The sequence below is a fragment of the Pteropus medius genome, unplaced genomic scaffold, assembly GCF_902729225.1.
Source record: "Pteropus medius unplaced genomic scaffold, Ma_sr-lr_union100, whole genome shotgun sequence".
In the NCBI taxonomy this organism is placed as follows: Eukaryota; Metazoa; Chordata; class Mammalia; order Chiroptera; family Pteropodidae; genus Pteropus; species Pteropus medius.
Genome location: NW_024349801.1, coordinates 22,540,639 through 22,562,170, shown reverse-complemented (window position 1 = coordinate 22,562,170; position 21,532 = coordinate 22,540,639).

Below are 21,532 nucleotides of genomic sequence, written 5' to 3'. Positions count from 1 at the left end.
ACAGCATACCTATTAGAATGTCCATAATCTTTAATACGGAGAACACCAAATACTGAAATGAAATATGGAGCAGCATTCATTGCTCGTGGAAATGTAAGATGGTACAGCCACTTTGGAATATAGTTTGGCAGTTTCTCACAAAACTAAATATGCTTGTACAGTGCAATCCAACAATCACATTCTATTTGAAAACATTCCACACAAAACCTGCACGTGGATGCATACAGCCGCTTTATTCCCAATTGCCAGAACTTGGAAGCAACCGAATATCCTTCAGTAGGTGAATGGATATACTGTGGTATATCCAGACATAGAGTATTATTCATCACTAAGAGGAAATGAGCTATCAAGCCATGAAAAGACATGGAGGAAATGTAAATGTTATTACTAATCTGAAAAGGCTACATACTGTATTATCCCAACTGTATAGCATTCTGGAAAAGACAAAACTATGAAAATAGGTAAAAGATCAGTGGTTGCCAGGGGTTGAGGGAAGGGAGGGATGAATAGGCAGAGCACAGAAGACTCTTAGAGCAGTGAAACTATTCTGTGTGTTATTACAATGGTGGCTACATGTCGTTATACATTTGTCTGAATCCATAGAATGTATAACACCAAGAATGAACTTTAATGTAAACGTATGCACTTCAGGAGCTTATGAAGTGTAAGTATCTGTTCATCAACCGTAACAAATGTCCCATTCTGGTATAGGATGTTGATAGCCGGGGAGGCTGTGTGTGGGGGTAGTTAGAGCATATATAGACACGCTCAATACTTTCCCTTCATTTTTGTTATGAACCTAAAAGTTCTCTTAAAAATATAGTCTCTTTTTAAAAAATATATAAACCCGAGCAAGTACAATAACTATTCCTGGTGTACTCTGCCTGGCACACCCTGCTAGTCACTGCAAGGCACATTCTAACAACAGGAGAAGTAAGTGGAGCTTATATCTGCTCCAACAGCCAAGAAAATAAATTTTTTCCAAATTTCTTTCCCTACTGTTTACCTCAGTTCCCCAAACATCTATCTCAGCTTTTGAAGTCCCAAAATTCCACAGTTAGAAATTCATTTATTTGTAATTTTTAAGGAGAAGTAATACCTTAAATATTAATACATATTTGTCTTGTATGAGGGCATAGATTCAGCTCCTTTGCCAAGACCAGCTTTCGATAAGATATCCTTAGTTGAAACATCACAGATATGAGGAGTTGGGAAAAAGAGGGAAGGAGAAAAAGAACACAGAAATGGAAGACTGGACATATCGAGGTTAAGTTCTGAGGACTTCAGCGAAAGTCAGCCCCGATTTAAATTTTAAAAACTTGCGAATATACCTGATTTCAAAATAATGTAATTGTTCAAATGAATAGCTTCTGCATACAGGAGAATATTATAAAGTGCTCTGCCAGTGTCCCAGACTTCTGATCTTGAATAAATCCTTAACTTCTCTATGAACCAGTTTTTTCCCAGCTGTGAAATAAAGACACTGCTTGCAAACTACCAAGGCCATTCTTGGGAGAGGGTAAAACTTGGAATAAATCAGGTGTTTGTCCCACATTAAATATACTGACATAAATGAAGCCTAATTCAAATGAAGATCAAGTGCACCTTGAAGAAACACAGAAAGGCAACCTGCAGCCTTAGCGGAACACATAAGTGGGTGCTTTGTCCGGCTGGCACTGCTCATGGTAAAATCTCGTAGGAAATGTAGGTCAATCATAATAAAGTTGTGCTTGTTGTTAGAGCAAGTTAATAGCACCTCCTTCACTCTCTCTACTTTGTGCTCAAGTCATTGCCACCTGGTCCTGCATCGATGCCCCTCTCCTGAGTTCCCCACGGTTCTAGGCTTTTACCATAACCTTCTGTGTCTTGAAAATAGATTTATCAACAAAGAGCAATGTAAAACAATTAGAAATAGCAAAAGGTTTTTCATAAAAGGTATCTTTATCAATTCTTGAAGTCACTATCATTTGGAGCTGGTAATAAAAATAACCAACTTAGTTGAAAACTGAATCAGAGATGTGAAAAACCAACATGAGGACCTACTTCAGAGAGCAAAGGAAAATTTTTTTTAAAGAGAGAGATGAGAGAGAAGATAACAGGCAGGGAGAGCAGGAAATGGGCATGCATGCCAAAAACTTATAAGCATTTCCAAGGGAGAAATGAGAAAATCTGGTACAGAAACAACAGCTGAAAGTTGATAGTCTTCTCTGAGGAAGAGAAAAGAAGAGAGTGAGCAAACGAAAAGGGTTCATCTTATCTGAGGCTAAATAATAAATAAATAAAAAGAGGTTTGCGTGTAACATAAAATGAGCTAATGAACAAATAAATATCAGAGAACAAGAAGAAAATTTGTCTTAGCCAAGGTTCCCCAGAAAGCACAGTGTGAGATAAAATCCTGTATATGGCACGTTGTTGCAGAGCATGCTTCCAGGGAACAGGAGTGGAGGATTAGGGTGATGTAGAGTGTACGATGCACTCATTATCTATTGGTCGATGACCTCTGTTCGTTGCCATATGGGCCTCTCCACAGGGCTGCTCACATGGCAGGTGGCTTTCCCCAGAAACAGGGCTCCAGGAGGGAGAGAGAGTGCAAGAAAGAGCAAATAAGATGGAAATCAGTCTTTTTATAACCTAATCTCAGAAACGACATTCTACCACTGTTGCCATATTTTAGAACAGTCACTAGGTCCAGCCCACACTTGAAGAGAGGAGATTACCCAAGGGTATGAATACCATGAGGCAAAACATCATAGCCATTTAGAGCCCACCTACCACAGATGGGGTTGGGGGCATAGCACAGGGAGAGAGGAAGAGTTAGTATAAGTTATGTTAGCAAGTGGACAAAGAACAGCCGCAAAATGCTTCTCAGAATTGTATCCAGGGAAAGAAAGAAGGAGCATTTATTCATGTTGGGAAAATTTTCCAAGGTGTATTGAAACTGACTTCCGAAGGAAGGCTGGCCAAGAGATGGAAGAAAGAGACTGACAACTCCAAAATTGAACGGGGTTTATTAATGGAACTTACAGACAAAAGCAGGGTCTTGGGTGGCAGCAAGACAGTGGACCTCTGCACCCAAAAGGAGAGGGGGCCTCGATATATATATATATATATATATATATATATATATATATAGTCTCCGGGTACACAAGTAGCTTGTAGCCAAGTGGTATGTGCTTGTTAAATGCTGTATATTCCAAAGCAGTAAACAACTTACTGGGCCCACTTTTCTATGTAAGAACACTCTTTTCAGGTGATAGAAGCTCACCGCTCCCGGGACAAACCAGCGGTCACTGAGAGCAACTTGCTTCTTAAGCTGGCATTGGTCACGTCAAGCACCAGACATCAACCATTTTGCTAACAATCTATTAAAGTTTTGCTCCACAAGGAATTAGCTCTTGCATTCTTCCAAGCATGGGCTTCCAGTGGGATTTCCTGGGAAGTAGGTGTGCGCAGGAGGTAAGAGGCACCATGAAGCAGCCATGAGGCTCCCTTGAAGGAGGGGCTGTACCACTAAACCTGCATGAAACAAGGGAGCCTGCACAGAGTTGGTTGCCATATAGATTGGTGAGACAGAGATGTTAAAAGTGTGGCTTAAGAGCTGTCCGACATAGTCTGAGCTCTAAATATTAAAGCAACAGAAACTGAGTCTTCTAATTTGAGCTAAAGTCAGCAAAGTCAAATTTCCACAGGCCATTATAAATGGTCATATCCCAGTCAACCTACATTTTCTGTAAAAACAGTGACTTCAATAACCACAGGACAGATAAGATGTAAATCTATATACTTTATTTAGTAATTAGGCAAGCATCACCATCATTCGCTTAATCAAACCGTTCTTGACCTCTGTCTTTATCATGTCTTACCTGGAAATTTATACATCAAGAAATGTCATAGACTCCAAGATTTTGGTAGCTAGAAGAAACTTTAGTGAGTCATTTAATTTAATCTCTTCTTTCCAGGCACAACGATCCTTCAACCATTCAAACCAAAATATATATATAATTTTTTATAACATCTCCAGATATGCCAATTTTAGATATCACTTAGTGACTGATTATAGCAATATACTTCTATTTCTATTTGTTTTCATAACCTAGATCCAGATCTACATATGATTATATGTATATCTTATATTACATAGGTATAACTTTAAAAGACCTACAAATGTATGAATTTTAGATATCATTTAGTGACTCATTTTAGCAACATAGCTCTGTTTTCATAATCTAGATATATAATTATAATTACATATTTCTAAATATATATAATTATGATTATATATTCATATATATATTTCTATACCTGTATATTTTTCTCTCCCCCTCTCTCTATAAGAGATTACTTGTTGATACTACAACTAAAATCTCTTTGAAACAGGTTGGACACTTTTTGCAATCTTTTTTTTAAAAAATATGCTCAACAGAAAAATTTAAAGAATTAGGCAAGATGAATTTTTTATGAGTTTTATAGGAAATATTCTTAAAATAGATATTAGAAGTATTAGATCTTTACCTTAAAATAAGTAGGAAAGATTGGATCAGGGAAGCAAATTAAGAGATTATTGGAGAGGTCCAGGCAAGAGATGATGGTGGCCTTGATTAGAATGACATCAATGAGGATGAAGAGAATACAGTCAAGGTATATTTTGGAGATAAAACTAATGGGATGTGCTGATGGATTAGTTGTTAGGGACCAGGGGAAGAAGTCAAGAGTAGTTCCAAGGATGAAATGGCCAGATGCCTGATATCTGCCTCAAAATACCTGGAGGTGGGGAGGAGTTTTGTGGGCAATGGTGGAGGAGAATCAAGGTTGTTCATAAGCTGATCATTGTTAAAGTTGAGTTATGTGGACATGTGTTTCATTTTACTATTCTGTCAATTTTCTTTATAAGAATACACCTTATAAGGTAAATACACCTTTACTCAGTAATTTCAATTCCAGAAATCAATCCTAAGGAAACACTCTGAACTAAAAACAGATTTTATATAAGGATACTCACAGCACCCTTATTTCAATATTTATTGAAATATTAGACAGAAGAATATAAAGTAAAAATTAGGGATTATAGTCAATAATATTGTAATAACTATACATAGTACCAGATGGGTACTATACCAATTAAATAAATGTCTAACCACTAGGCAGTACACCTGAAACTGGTATAAGATAATACTAAACGACAACTGTAATTGAAAAATATAAATAAATAAATAAATAAATAAATAAATAAATAAATAAAAATATTAAAAATAATCATGATGACTAAAAAAGGACAACAGTTACATAAAATATATTGTGATATATTCATATAAACATATGAAATTCCTATTAAAATCAATTGAGAAAATGCTGACAATATAATGGAAAGTTTAAAAAAGGAAATAAGCATTTTTTCTCACTCTATATATACATATATAATTTATACTACATATAATTTACTACAAAGAATATGCATTAGAAAGAAGAAAACATTATTTTAAAGGGCAGGAAAAGAATGATTTGTTGGAATTCACCTCTTCTAAGTATGACAATTAAAGCCACAGTTGAAGTTCTTTCATTCTGGAACAATTTATTGACTACTTGTTATTTACAAAGCACTATTTCATAGTTATTCTACATTGTTTACAAGGAAAAATAATTCACATTTCAGATAAATTAAAAAGAAAGGAGAAAAAGCTAGAGAAAGCAAAAAGAAAGAAAGTTGGTGTTCAGGGAGTTCAGAGTAACTTTCTAGAAAGATAATGTTTTCAGTTTGGGAGAACTCAAGTTCAATAGAGTTAATAACAATTCCCCACCCATTTCCTTCATTGCTGCTCCCTCGATATGGTCTCAAACCCACAGAAAAAATACTTCATATGTCCCACTTCAGTGAATTCTAACTTCATGATGAAAACTAGAAAAGTATCATTCAATGACAGCTGCTACAAAAATGTGTCAGCATTACTTTCAAAACCCTGGGAGGCAGAGATATACCCTTTTCTGGGAAAAATTGGGAAAATGAATAAACATTACAAGAATTTGTCATGAAACTGATGAAATTACAGTCCAAGCTGGCAAGATTTCTTAGAGTTTTCCTAGCTTTTGTGGTCTTCTGGGAATGCTCAGGGCTTTCTCCACCCTGAGATTGGGCATCTCTCTAGCAGGCCTGACCAGGATGAATATGGAGACAGCCAGCTATCTCCAGCAAGATGGTCAGTGAACTCTGACATACAGCCACTGATTCCTGGATGGCAACGAGTATCTGAGTGAACTTGTGGACTTCAGACTACTTAAATCCACAAGTTTTAACCCCTGACCTGCAGGTTTTGTTTCAAGAAGCACAAGGTCCTGCTTTTTAAAATAAGGACAGGTGAGGGTCTCTAAGGAGTTAGTACTATGTATTCTTATTTCTTTTTGTTTGAATGCAGTAAGTTTTTTTTTGAGAGAAAAAACTTGTTATTTCTTCCAAAGAAGGCTAAAGAGACATATAACTATTCCTGACACAGAGTCTCTCCAACATGCCCAGCCAGTGCTCCCTCTACGTTGTTCCAGACCCTGATGCATATAGGGAAAGTAGAGGGTACAGAACACAGGTGTCAGAAGAGGGACATGGATGTGGACAAGAGGTATGTTTATAAGGCTTGTGCCCTGGGTGAGTAAAGGACATGCACAAAGTCTTGGGCCAGAGCTCATATTCTCTTTGGTCTAGCTCTGTAGATACAATCACCCTAGCACTGAAAAGACAATGGTGGCTGAGCCACACCATGCATTTTCCTTCTGTGCCCTCCAAATTCTGAGTATTATCTTCCTCTGAGGTAGTGCAGATCTGAATATGTTCATGAGATTTGTGAAGAAAGTCAATCTCAATATGTTCATGAGATTTGTGAAGAAAGTCATCTCTATTCTCTTCAGCAGATCTTTCTATCACCTATGGACTCTCCTGAATTAAAAGTATAACTTTTTCTCTGCAGTGAAGCAAGATAGAGCCTTTGACTCTGGAAAAACCTACAGTGGTTTAAAAGAATGACTGACCCACATGCAATAATTCATTGAATTCATGAGTAGGCTCATGAACTGAAAGAGAGTTTCTCTTTGTAACATTTTTTAAATTGCCCCAAAGTAATGTTAAAAAAATAAACAAGAAGTACATTTGAAAGAAATCTAGTCTAAATGTACGGATAACCAAAGAATAACAAACTAAGATATTATGATTTACTACAATAGGGTATTCAAACATTTAGACTAACTTCTGATTTCTAATGTTTGTATGTTCTGAGACAAGAACTAGAAACAGTCTGTAAAATGAGTTAATTAGACTTGGAAGGCTTTGATATCTAGTGGGACGTTCATGATGTATTTTATGTATCTTGCATGTGACACGATGATTACAGCATATGAGGTAATGTTATACAATACATGGTGTGCATGAATTAAGAGAGAAATACGCAGCAACATAATCATTTGGTACACAGATTCTTGACAGTCAATTTATATTCCGAAAGGAACAGATTTTTAGCTTATTGAGTTTGAAGTTACATACATCACCAAAAATAAACAACCATATTCCCAGGCAAATTGTTTTTCATGTTGACAGGCATAAAGCGACTTTTCTTCCATGTAAATGATTATAAAATTTTTAGCGCCTTAACAGGAAAACAACCATCTTGAAGATGAGTGAACCTCTCTAATAGTATTTTTTGTTTTTCTTCTTTAAGATCAGATGACTACGGGATTTAAAAAAAAAAAAAAAAGAGTGATGTGCTTAATTAACTAATTTAATTAAATATTTTCAAATAAATATAAAAGATGTGGCCAAAGACAGCAGGGTAAACCCTTGCCTGAAAATTTATAATGTATCTGTGTACATAAATAAGGATTCTCAAATGTGAGATAAACATGACTGGTTATGTAAAATAAAAATTAGCTGTTATTTATCTTTGATACAGTGGGGTTATGAGAGGACAATGAAGTGCCACAGCATCCTATTTTCTGGGGTGATATGGGGTGAGGTAGAGTCTACCTAAATATAATCAACCAAAAAGCTTAGGCTCAAAAGTTTAGGCACAAAATTGTATAGAACTATACTGTAGTGTAGTGTAGTGTGGTATAGTGTCATATAATAGAGTATATATTTTACAGTATAGTCTATAGTTCATGGCCAAGGAGTTTTGATTCAATTGGTGAGATATGATTAATATATGAAACAATGGATGAACCATTAAATACTAATGTAAATGATGCCTAAACACTATAGGCAAACCGTAGACCTGTGGAAGCTCACAAGAAGGGGGTTCTTTGTTAGTCAATGAAAGCTCCATGCAGGAGGTAACACCTGAGTTCCACTCTGAATGACAGGTGTGTGATCTATTTAGGCTAAGAGAAGAGAAGGCTGTCCAGGTTGAAGAGAAAAGTGTGAACATAAATGGAATGAGGTTTATGCATTTGAGGGACCTTAAGAGACCCACCTGACTAAGCAGAGAGCACATGTAAAGGAAAATAGAAAAACCTGTTGGATCACTAGAGGGGAGTCAGACCATGAAAGGCCTTGTAACCTGGCAAGAGATTTACATTTGATAGTAGGGAGTGGTGAGATGAAAGCAATATTTAAGGAACATTCGTCTGGTGTCCACGTGCAAAATAGATTATAGCAGGGGATGCTGAAGTCAGGGAGGTTCCCTGGGAGGCTAATGTACTGATCCAAGAATGAGCTGGAGAGGAGCTGGGAGAAGAAAATGTAATAAGGAGACAGGAACAGACACAAGGAACAACATGAAAGAATTCAGTAGATTAGCTGACTGAGTATCGGAGATAGCAGGAGTGACTGAAAACAAGGTTTCAAGCCTAGAAAATGAGAGGGGAAAAAAAATGATGCTGATAACAAAGATATCAAAACTAAGATGGATAACTGGTTGTAGAAAGACTGGTTCATCTATAAACATCTCGAGTTTTCAACAGGAAGAAGTATCTCTAAACTCCAGATATAAATCAGGAGTTTAAAAAGCCTGTCTTTGGAATTTAGAAGCATAGAGTGGGAGTTGAGTCTATGATAGTTAACTCATGAGGCTCTGTAATGGTTATAGGATTGGAGAAAGAAAAAGAGCCATAGAATCTGGGAAATAATATTTTCACTCCCCACAGTCATCATGGGTGTGAGGAGAAAAGCGAGTGAAGAAAAAGTGTGTTAGACTCTTGGTATCCCTTAAAATGCCATCGACAAGACTGTCAGGTAGCTAAGAAGATATTCATAAAACTTTAGATATCTTTAGGATTCATACAGAATAGCCACCTTTAGCATAAAGAGAATGTAAGCACTATGAGCACAATAATTTTTTCTTGATTTGTTTATTCATGTATCTTAAGCACCAGAATAATGTCCAGCACATAGTAGATAATAAATATTTGTTGAATAAATGAGTAAATGAATGAAGAGATCAGGAAGATGAGATATGATAGAATTGATATTTTGTCACAAGGGCTACATGGGTCCTTGACAGAGTAAACCATGCAGCAGTTAGCATTTCTACTGCAGAAAAACTTGAGATAAATCCTTCCTGGATTGGAGGCCAGCATTCTGTGGGCAGGGGTACAGCAGGGCTGGAGAAAGAGCTTCACTCTGTGGGGCATGGGAAAGGCTCCCTGGGATATTTTAAATCATTGCTTTTTCTAACTCTCCTGTTATAGATAACAGGCTGTGTGAAGAAAGCCCAGCACAGCCGGGGTGATCTCATATTTAGTAAAATTCCCTGAAGCATGCATAGTCATTGTTTCATTTGAGGCCAATATCTGCAGCCAACATCGCTCCTCCCAGCATTAAGCTTCAGATTGCATCCAAAGGGACGTCGCCATCCCAGAAAATATGGTGTTCCAGTCTTACATACTTTCTGCATGTGATGTAGGGGTCTCCCCGAAAGGGTGGAGTTTTCTTTACAAGGGGCCCTTCATGCCTAAGCCTAAAGGGGTTAGCCCTCTTGATCTTGCTGGGTGGCTGTCTACGAGTTAAACTTAATAATCTGAGGCTGTCTTTAGTCAGACTTTGGCCTCTCTGGGTTGAGATGACTAAACTTTTGTAATTTCTCACTCCTCTCTGATTTGATGAGTAGTATTTCTGCCAGAAGGAGACAAAGTCAGTCCAATGGATTCTCTTTTTCCATCAGAAATCCTGTCTGCTGTCTAAACATGTGAGGGAAGAAGACTAGGGATCAGACACATTCTAGATTAGAAGGGATCTTAGGGATCCTCTGGTTCAGATATCTAAACTCACACAAACAAGAGCCAAGCAGACGCAGAGAATGGTGAAGGGGTGTGACAGGGTCTATGTCAAACTGGAGATTTGATGACTCTCCCTCAAGGACTGATATTGAAAGACTTTACAAACCCATGCTGGCCTGACAAAGCGCATCTGTGCACTGGTTAGGCCCCTGAGCCAACTCAGTCCCTCCATTCTACAGATGAGGTACCCAAGGCCCAAAGAAGAAGTAAGAACATTTTACAATAGAAGAACTCTGCACTGGAAATCATGCAACCCAAGGTTCTAAACCTGACTGCATACACCAAATGACCTTGAATTAAGGTCAACCTCTTGGAATCTCACTTCCTTATCTGTAAAATGAAGAATTTCCTTAAGATCTTTTTGTTTTGCTAAAATTCTAGAACTCTCCAAGGTCACCTGACTAGCTAGTGACAAATCTCTACCTGGAGCTCAGGTCTCTTGGTGGAATGTTCTTTTTATTAACCCAAACTGTCTCACAAGACAAGGCAGAAGGAGGAAACAGAAAAACACCTAGAAACTGATGTTTGCTTCTTATGACATTTGCGGGCTGTTAAAACCAAGGGGTAATGATATCCAAAACACCCCTGGGCCACATGTGGGGCTTTCTTGTTCCTACTCAAGCATCTACTGAGCACCCACATGTCTAGGTGCAGGCTTCCTGAAGATGGAGTCTCAGAAAATCTGAACATGTCTGCTTCTTCCTTCCCACTGAGAATGGTTCAGCCAATACCAAAAAGGTAGATCCAACTGGGAAGAGATGTGGATCTCCTTTTTTGCTTCAGTTTTTGTTGTGCTTTTTTAAAGAGAATTCCCCCGACATACACACACTAGAAGGTGAAGAAGTAAAGAACTACTCATGAGCCTCTGCTACAGACCGAGGTAAATCCTCATTCTATGGTTCTCACTTCCACTGTCTGTTTGTATCCCTTTAATTTTATTTGTGTTGGGGTAGTGGGGAGGCAAGGAGAGGCGGGGGCAATGGTCCTTATTAGGAAAACTTATCTTGCTTATCTATCTACTTTTTATTCTCTGTATCACCCCCCTTTAAATGTGAGTTTGATGAGAGCATGCATTCTGTGTGCCTCTTTCACCATTATATTCTCGGTGCACCAAGCAATGCCTGGTGCATAATGAGGTAGAACAAATATTCAATGGGCAAATAAATGACTGCTTGAGGTTTCATAGCTTGTTAGTGGAGGAGTCAGATTTTACGCCAAGGTTATTCAATTTTCAATTCTTTTCCCTAAACTAAAGGGCCTCAGAGCAGTTAACTTTGTCAATGAATTGTCTGAGCAAGAGAGTACTAGGTCTGGGTATTAGGATAATATGATTAGAAGAAAGAACCAGTTTACCCGAATTCTAGTCCAAGCTCTGCCACTCATGGGCATGAGACCTTGGCCAAATTATACAATGTTAATTTTATACAAGACCTTAGAAATCATCTGATCCAAAGACTTTGAACATGTTTATAGCATCGGAAACCTTTTTTCACATACAATTTTACACAGAACCCCAATGTATAAATCAGATAAAACTGCTACTCTGATAAAAGCAGAGAAGGGTTCAGTGCCTACCCTTTAAGCCTCTACTTCATCCCATTCAGGTCACCGCTGAAGCAACTCTGTAAAACACAGTTTGAAAACCACCGAGTTAGTCAATTGCCCACTCAATTCAAGAATCCTTAGAATCAGGGCACTCATTCCATCAGAACAGCCCATTCTATTGTTGCAACAGTTATAAGGAAGCCCAACCTCTTCTTGGCCAAAATATCCATTTCACAAAAACATAAGCCTACCCTCTCCAGTTCTATGCTGTCAAAAGACAAAGACCAGTAAGATATGGTCTCTGTCTTGAATGAGACACAGCTGAGTGTGAAGACCAGCTATAAGCTACTTATCTTCTTTAGCCTTTAAATACCTCTTCAGTAGGTTATGAATAGCACTTATCGATAGCACTTATCCATTTTAAAGAGTGTGTAAACATTAAGGACAGTAACGTGAAGGACTTAGTACAGCGTCTGACACAAGGAAGTGTACTAAGCTCAATAAATGTTAGCTATTGTTGCCAGGATTGTCATCTTTGTCACTACTTCTTACCAGCTCATCACCTTACTCCTACCATCACCACAAGCACCACTATTGCTTCTTCTCAAGGAACCTACAGGCTGCTTGCAGAAACAGCTCAGAAAGATACAATCCATTGTGGTAAGTTCTATTATGGAGGTATGTACTAAATATTTTTTATCTGTTCACCAATAGCCTGAGGGTACTAATTTAGCAAACATGTGACACCCATTTCTTTCTCCACTATGCCTTGAAACATTCTGACTTTTTCTGACCATGCCAGTTGGACTCATTCATGTCCTACAAGATCTCACCACACATAGCATTATCAATGTTATCTGGAAACTTGTTAGAAAGGCAAATTTTCAGGCTCCAATCTAGACCTACTGCAGCAGAACCTGCATTTTAACAGAAGCTCTAGTTGCTTCATATGTGCATTAAAATTTGAGAGATACCAACCAGGTTCAATTTCTTCATCTGTGAGATGGAGAGACAACTATTTGCTCTGTCTGCCTCATTAGGATTCATGAAAGAACTCCATGGGATGCATAAAAGCACCTTAGAACACATCAACTGTGAACTCCTCAGTACCTACCGAATTCCCTTACGCATAGAACTTGTCAAACACTTATCGACTTACGAAAGGGCTATTCCACTAGGCCACCTTATTTGACCTCTACATCAATTATTAAATATCTGGACCTTCATACTATTTTTGTCTTATAAGCAACATATGTTCTCTGTGAACCTCAGGAAATTCCATTAAAATGATTTGTGCCTTAGAGTATATTCATGTTCTTGAGCTTCCTGGTCCCTGTGTGGTCATCTTTCAGAATTCAATTTGACCTACAGTTATTACTCCCATTCTATTTTATGGAACACTTTCAGCCAGCTACATGATTTAATGGGTTTAAACACATCATTATTGCCATTATTTCATAGCTCACATGCCTAAAATAATACATGACACATTTTTAAATGCATCTGAAGACTTATTTTAAATTTTTATTATCTAGGAATAAAATCTACTTATTAAGCCTTGCCACCCAGGATATCTAAGTCTTAGTTCTAGCTGGCAGTGTGGTAGTCAAAACAAATTTAAGGGGGATATACTCGAGGTATCACAGGAAATTTGGAGCCAGACACCACAGCGGAAAGTGAAAACTTAGATATCAGTATAGCCAATGCCCTCTTAGGTGGGCCAACATAAAAACAAATGATTCAACAGTGCAAAGCCCCCAGCTGATTTCACAGTGGTGACCAATGCAGGCATTTAGTATAAAATGTTCCTCAAACTCTCTAGAGAGCCAGTTATGAGTCAGGTATTATTAGGGAAATATGAAGAAGTGGGAAGGATCCAAGGCAAGAACTCACAAAGTAAGAAGAAGTCATTCCTGCAGTTACTTAGACTGGTATTCACTGCCCATTCAGCCTCCTCTTCATTATCAAGTGCTACAGAAAGAAAAGCAGTAACATAAATACCAGACGACCATGGGGAAATGTCCCATGTTAGGAATACCAGGGTGATCATCTTCCCTTTGCCCTGGGTCCTCTGATCTATTACAGCATTCCCTCATTGCCTCTGTTCACATCATAGCGTGGCTCATTCCACATGTAATTTCCCAGCTAGCCTTGCCCTGGGGGCCCCTGGGTACCCTATTTAAGGTATGTTGGGGTTGACGTCAGCAGCAGCTTATCTCTGTTAAGATACAACAAAGATTCTTGCTCTGTTGCTCTGGTGCCAGCTCTTTGTGGCCTGGTACTCACGAGATGGAACCCAAGACACGACTGCAGATCCTGTTCGCCTACAGTCTCCACTCTTTGCGCTGTTCCATCTATTCTCTTACAGCCTCTATAGCTGAAGAAGGTATAGAGTTCATTTAGTTCAAACTCTCATTCACACATTGCTTACTCTCTGCGGTCCACAAATGCATCAAGTTTGCCATCTTAAGTCTCTGAACTCTGTTTTGTAACTTCACAGAAAATTTAGAATTCTCCTCGTCAGCCAGCATGCAGATTCTGAACAGTCAAAGCAATCCTACCTTTACATAAAAGTTTCTTTTGCCTCTAGGTTTGCTGCTAACTCTATTTTAATTAGAACATTTTACATTATTTTTAATACTATAGTGCATCAAGGAATCAATGATGTGATGGGAGTATAACAAAAATGATCCGGTTAGATGGAAGATATGACAATGCTTTTGATGCAAATAGTAAATCCCATCCCTCAGGAGACCATAAAAAAGTCTCTTGCCAACAGCTCCTCCTTTTCCATCTTCCTCTTAAATGACCCTATGTCCCCTCACGCCACCCCTGCCATGGCATGGCTTGACCCCTCCTCTTGGGAACTATGAGTAATAAACAATCTTTTCAATGGCAATAATTTCCTGATGTGTTGGTCTTACTATAGCCCAATTTTTCATTTGTACACTATATTTCAAAGCATTGGCCAAATTTGAGCCCAAGTTTGATTGCCAACCAATGAACTTGCCTGAGGAAAGGAGGTAGTTAGTCCTGCTTTAAGTTCTCTCGGCAGGGTGCTGAGAAAGATATGGACACTGAGAAGGTCCATATTGCCCATGAGGCCACCTGCCACTGTGCTGCCATCTCACTGCCTGTATTGTGCCCAGGCTCCAGCATCAGGGCTGCTGTAACATGTGTTCCCTCCTGGGCCCTGGCTGATTCATGCTCCTAAGTGAAATCTCATGGCTACTCAGAGCATAAGGAAATGTTGGGGTGGAAACATCCGGAGCCAGGAACCATTTCTAAAAGGAAAGTATCGCAGGAATAAGAGAGACAAGGAAAAGTGAGCACTGGGACTACAAAACAAGAGAACGAGGCTGGGCTTGCTGTGGAAAAATGGTCAGGCCATCCCCTTCCCAAACACACACACACACACACACACACACACACACACACACACACACACACCAATATAGAAGATAGGAGAGTCCTATCAAAATAGTCAGCAGCAAACCCAGAAGCAAAGGAAACTTTTATGGAAAGGTAGGATTGCTTTGACTGTTCAGAATTTTCATACTGGCTGACAAGGAGGAGAGTTCTAAACTTTCTCCTTATCTAGTGGTTACACTCCTGACAAGGAAGCTAAAGGACAAAACAGCGTTCAGATACTTAAGATGGCAGACTTGATGCATTTGTGGACCCCAGAGAGTAAGCTATATGTGAATGAGAGTTTGAACTAAATGAACTCTATACTCTCATCAGCTATAGGGAGCGTAAGAGAAAAGATGGAACAGCGCAAGGAGTGGAGACTATAGGCCAGCAGGATCTGCAGTCCATGTCTTGGTTTCCATCTCATGAGTACCACAAAGAGCTAGGTACCACTTGTGGTCACAATAGAGCCAGAATCTTTGCTGTGTCTCTACACATGCAGAGCCTCTCCCATTACTAACATCTTTCCCTGCCAAGTGGTACATTTGTTACAATCGATGAACCTACATTGACACATCATAATCAGCCAAAGTTCATATTTAGATTATAGTTCCCTCTTGGTGTTGTATGTTCTGTGGGTTTGGACAAATGTGTAAAGACATGTAGCCATCATTGTGGTATCATACAAAAAATTTTCACTTATTTATTCTCTACCCCCTCAACCCTTGTCGACCACTGATCTTTTAACTGTCTCCATAGTTTTCCCTTTTCCAGAATGTCATGCTTTGATTTTTTTTTTAAACATGTTGCTCTTAGTCTTTAAAGTTTCTTACCTGAAATAACTCGTGGGCCTCTTGTTTAAATTTTAATGCAAGTTGAATTAAAGATACTTGGAGCTTTTTAAAATGTATTTATATGAGGCTTCTGTGTACAAAATTCTATTCTAGACATCTTAATATGGTATAAAGAAGCAGACATCATCCTTACTTTAGAAATAATAATAATAATAAAAACCCTAAGATTTAGGAATGATAAGTATTTGTCCCAAATCACACTACATATGAGTGACAGTTTTAGAATTGGGACCCAGACTTTTTTACTCCAAAGCTCATTATTTTCTGCTACATGCCCTTTAGCTTCCTTGCCAGGAGCGTAACCACTAGATAAACAGTCCATGTCTCCTGAGGCAATGTAATGTGTTCCACGTGAACCTGTAGAAGTCCATAGCAGCAACTTGGGTTAGCATTGTCTCTCTTATTTTGGAAACATAAGCCAAGAAAAATGCATTCTTCCCTATTCACCATGTGCGGGATCTCTCTGGCCACCTCCATTCTTCTCAGCAAGGAATCTGCACCAGCTTCCATGGATATATCTCCCCATCGTCAGGTGGGGATAATAGGATTCCATAAACTGCGAACACCTGAGAAGGCTCCTTAATATTTTGGAGCAAGACTGAATGCTATTGCTTCATTTCTGGATGTTCTCACTACAGATCCAGCTTTTCTGATCTTTTGTATACCTTCAGTGATTTCATTTATTTTCTTCTTTTCTTCCTTCGACAAGCCCTTGGTATATTTCCAACTTCCAAGTTCTTCATCAAGAATCTACCCCCCCGCCCAGCTACGTACTCTAAGTACTTGATTTGTCCTAAGAATCTCTTCATCTCTTCTAATAAACCAGAATATTGGCTGTATCATAAACCTTAACATTTTATCTTCAAGCTCAATCCCTACATGATCAGTATTTGCCTCATGCACAAAAATAAACACAACACAAACAAGGTTACTAAGGAAGTTTTTTGTATGTGTTCAGACTTCTTGAATTTTAATATATCCTCTTAGTTTCCCCTGAAAATGTCTACTAAAAATAAATAATAAAACTGCCTGTTTACTGCTAAATTCATTATGCAGAGACTTCTAGAAAGTGTCCTATTAAACACTGTCCATGTATTTAACAATATACCACTTTCTATGAATTTATTATGAATATTAGTACATTAAAAATCTTTTAAAGTTATTTTAATACAATTTCTCAAAAATATTTCAGCAGGAAATATTTGTGGCAAGCTATTAACATCCATGGAACATCAATTTAGGAAATGTTAGTCTAAATGTATGAAAGCATCTGAGTACATTAAATTATTTTAAATGTCCTCTTGGGAACTTAAAGCTGTAGTAATTTACAATAATAATTTGCAATTTGATGGATCACTGAAGGCAAATAAATTGACCAGTATTTATCAAGTGGAAAATAAAGGCAGGTCTTATTTTTGCCTAACAATCATTCTTAGAATTCCTAGGAAAAATCGATCCTTTGCTACTCAGGAATGTTATAATCCTGGGTAATCATCTTTCAGTACTAGAAAGCACACTTGTAATCAAGTTAAATGCTAATTCTATATCGGGCATGAAAAATGGACCTGATTCAGTGACAAATAAATATGAGAGTCATCACTTGCACATTTTTTAAAGTTACAAACTAAGCATGTTACTTTTACAATAAAAATAAAGATAAAAATAGAATTTTAATAGAGGAAGATGAGGAGGAAAGGCATCATGGGAAGGATATGCCTGATGAGAAAAAGCATGAAGACTTTTCTGAAGGCCACACACTGGTGAGAGCCCTTTTACTTACTCTATATGAATCCCAAAATTTAATGTCACATCAATTGTGTTTATCCAATGATTACTTATTAGATCAATATCATCTTGAAGCTTTATGGTATATGCTGTATAGCAAAACTAACATTTGATAAATGCTATTCCAGTGGGGGAGTCAGGGAGCCAGAACTTGGCTTGTTATTCTCATGAGCTGATGTCATCGAATTTCAGGATATAAATAATATGATTATTTCCCCCACGGGTCTATTGTCATTGCTACCTATATTAGCTTATCAGAAAATTCTGAGTGAGCCATCTTTCCTGAGGGCTCTATGGGGCAGAGAAATGAGCAGAGTAGTAAGCATAGTCTCCCTCTGACAGAAAAACTCTTCCCCATAGTTGGTCCAGGGTGTTCCTCTGGTCTAACATTCCATGGGTTCCATTTGAGTCAATTGCACAAAGGAGGTGGCAAAGGAGAAAGAAGCCCAGGAACAGGCAAAAGAACCCAAACTGGAGGCACCGTTGCTCCATGTCCAACGGCTGACCTGTTTGGAACTGACACCTGGATGGTAATGAAAAAGGCAATTAAAACAGGCAATGGTATGCACAAGACCTAAACATTTTACTTCAACCAGAGATATATAATGTAAACTTATTTATACCATGTTTGTAACTGTTTTCTATTTATTGGATTTGTTCTTTGTTTCTTTTTTCCTCTTTTTTTTCTGCCTTCTCTGGTATTGATTGAACATTCTGTATAATTCTATTTTATTTCTTCTCTGAACATATCGATTATATTTCTTTAAAAAAAATTTTAATGATTGACCTAGAGTTTTCAATATACATTTATAATTAATCTAAGTCCACCTTTAAATGACAATATTTCATTTCACATGTAGTGCAGGTATTTTATCATAGAGTATGCCACTTCCTCCTGCCTGTCCATTATGACATCGCTGTCCTTATTTCACTGACCCATATGGTATAATCACCCAATGCATTGCTATTATTATGACTTAATAGTTATCTTTTGGATAAATTAAGAATAAGAAAAATAAGTAATTTGAATATACTTTAATTTATTCCTTCTCTGATGCTTTTTCTTTTTTATGTAGATCTGAGTTTCCTGACAATATTAATCTCCTCCTTCCTAAAGAACTTCCTTTAATATTTCTTGCAGGATGGGTCTGTTGGCAATGAATTCCCTCAGTTTTGTTTTACCGAGAAAGCTTTATTTCTCTTTCACTTTAGAAATGTAATTTCACTGGATATGGAATCTAGGTTGGTGGAGTTTTTTTTTTCCTTTCATAACTTTAAGTACTTCACTCTCCTCTTGCATGGTTTCTGATAAGAAGTCTTTTATTTTTCTATCTTTGCTCCCCAAAGAGAAGAGTTCTTCCTTTGACTTCTTTCAATATTTTCTCTTTGTCTCCATTTGAATATAATACATGTAAATAAGTCTTTTGGTACTCACCAGCTTGTTATTCTCTGGGCTTCCGATTCTGTGGTTTGGTGCCTGCAATTAATTTTGGAAAATTCTTGGCCATTATTACTTCAAATATTTCTTCTGCTGTCTCTCTGGTATTCCAGTTACATGTATGCTTCACTTTTTGGACTTGGTCCACAGGTTTTAGATGTTTTGCTCTCACTGGGTTTGTTTGTTTGTTTTTCATTCTTTTTTTTTCTCTCTGCATTTCAGTTGGAGAAATTTCTGTTGCCATCTCTTCAACCTCATTGATACTCTCTTTAGCTGTGTCTAGTCTACTGATATGTCCATTAAAGGCATTCTTCTTTTCTGTTACAGTGTTTTGGACTGATAGCATTTCCTTTTTATTCTTTCTTTGAGGTTCCCTCTCTCTGCTTACATTATCCATCTGTTCTTATATGTTTTCTACTTTTACCATTGGAGTCTTTAACATATTAATCATAGTTATTTAAAATACCCTATCTGATCATTTCAAATCTGTATCATATCTGAGTCTGGTTCTGATGCTTGCTTTGTTCCTTCAGATAGTGTTTTTCTTGCCTTTTACCATGAGATATAATTTTTTGTTGGAAGCATACAGTATCGGGTGATAGGAACTGAGGTAAAGAGGCCTTTAATGTGAAGTGTTATGTTTATCTGGCTAGGATTTGGCTGTGTTTAAAGTTTGCTGTAGCTATAGGAGCCTATGGCTTCAAATTCTTCTAGTATCTTTGTTTACAACTCCCCTGCTGTCTTTAGGTTTCTTTAAGACCTTCTGTTCAGATAGAGTCTGAATCTTGCTGCTCTTTCAGCTGTAATCGACTGCAGCCCTACTGGTATGGTGGCCAGATGACTCAATCTGTCTTTTAGCGGACCTATGTTCCTGGGCTAGAACCTTCCCCAATGTTTGTTTTCTATCTCCCGCATTTCTCTTAGGTGAGACAGGAAGAATCGAGGGGGCAGGTGGGTTAAGGCTCTGGGAATGTTTTCCCCCTGGAGAGAAGGCCTTTGTGATGGAGAATGCTTGGTCATATTTCACAACAGTTGCTTTTGCATGTTTCCTGCCAGAGCTTATAAGGGGTTCTTTCTCGGCTCATCACTATAAAAATATGGTAAGGGTTCCTGGAGGTAAAACCCAAGAAATATAGAGTCTCCTTCTTCCAAGACTACGGATCCAGGGAGTTTTCACTCTCAAGCTACTCCACAATCAGCCCCCAGCTAATTCATCAAAATGACCACTTAAGTGTACATATCGGTCTATGATCCCAGCAGTTCTTCTCCAATGAAGCAGACCTCAGCTATGACTCTCTGGATTTGCCTATCTCTCTTGATTTCACGGTGGTGATTTGCCCTGCAACCTCAGTTTTCTAGTGAGTCTGAAAGATGATGCTAATTTTCAGTGTTCAGCTTTTTCTTGTCGGAAAGGCAGGAGTGACAGTCTCTAAGTTTTTTACAGTCAGAGCTAAAACTGGAAGTAGAAGCTGCATTTTAATAAGTACATCATAGATCTAACAGATTCCAACTGAAGAAATACCAGACTTTTTAAAGCATCCTTCAGCACTTTGAGAACAATTAACAAACTCTTGAGAAGTGGATAGAGATAACTCATCTTGGTTGCTCAGTAAAGCAAAACACCTGGGGAGCCTCGCTAAGAAGCTTGATCAATGCCTCTGAAACAAGTTGCTAAGGAATTCTGCAATTTAAACTTTCTACTCATTCAGAATTGTCTTTTCCACAATTTGTTTTTGTTTAGCTATGACTGTAGATTTAATTGAAAAGATGTATGCATATGATTATAGGTCTGCTGCAACTAATGCATCTGGACAAATACTCAAAGGGAATTCAGAGAAATAAAACATTTATTACTTTAGCAATTCTTTTTGTGGTTAAAAAAAAATAGACATATGTACAGCTGGTGGTAGAAATCACACACACACACACAGAAACACACATGTGCGTGCAAACATGCACACACACACACACGCACACACACACACACAAGGAAATTCAAGAGTTAGTTAAATTGTCAAGCCAAATAAAAGAATTATTAATATGACATCACCTTCATAAGAAATTCAGAGTCTTATTGTAGATAGCCTTCCAGTAAGTGTTGTGCAAATTTGATTTCATCTTTTTTCCACTAAGCCAATGATATGAAGAAAATTCTGACATATGCATATCCATTTCAATTTTGCTTATAATATAGGAAAAACATCAAATCGAACCACAAAAACAGGAAATTTTTTACATCATATTTAAATCT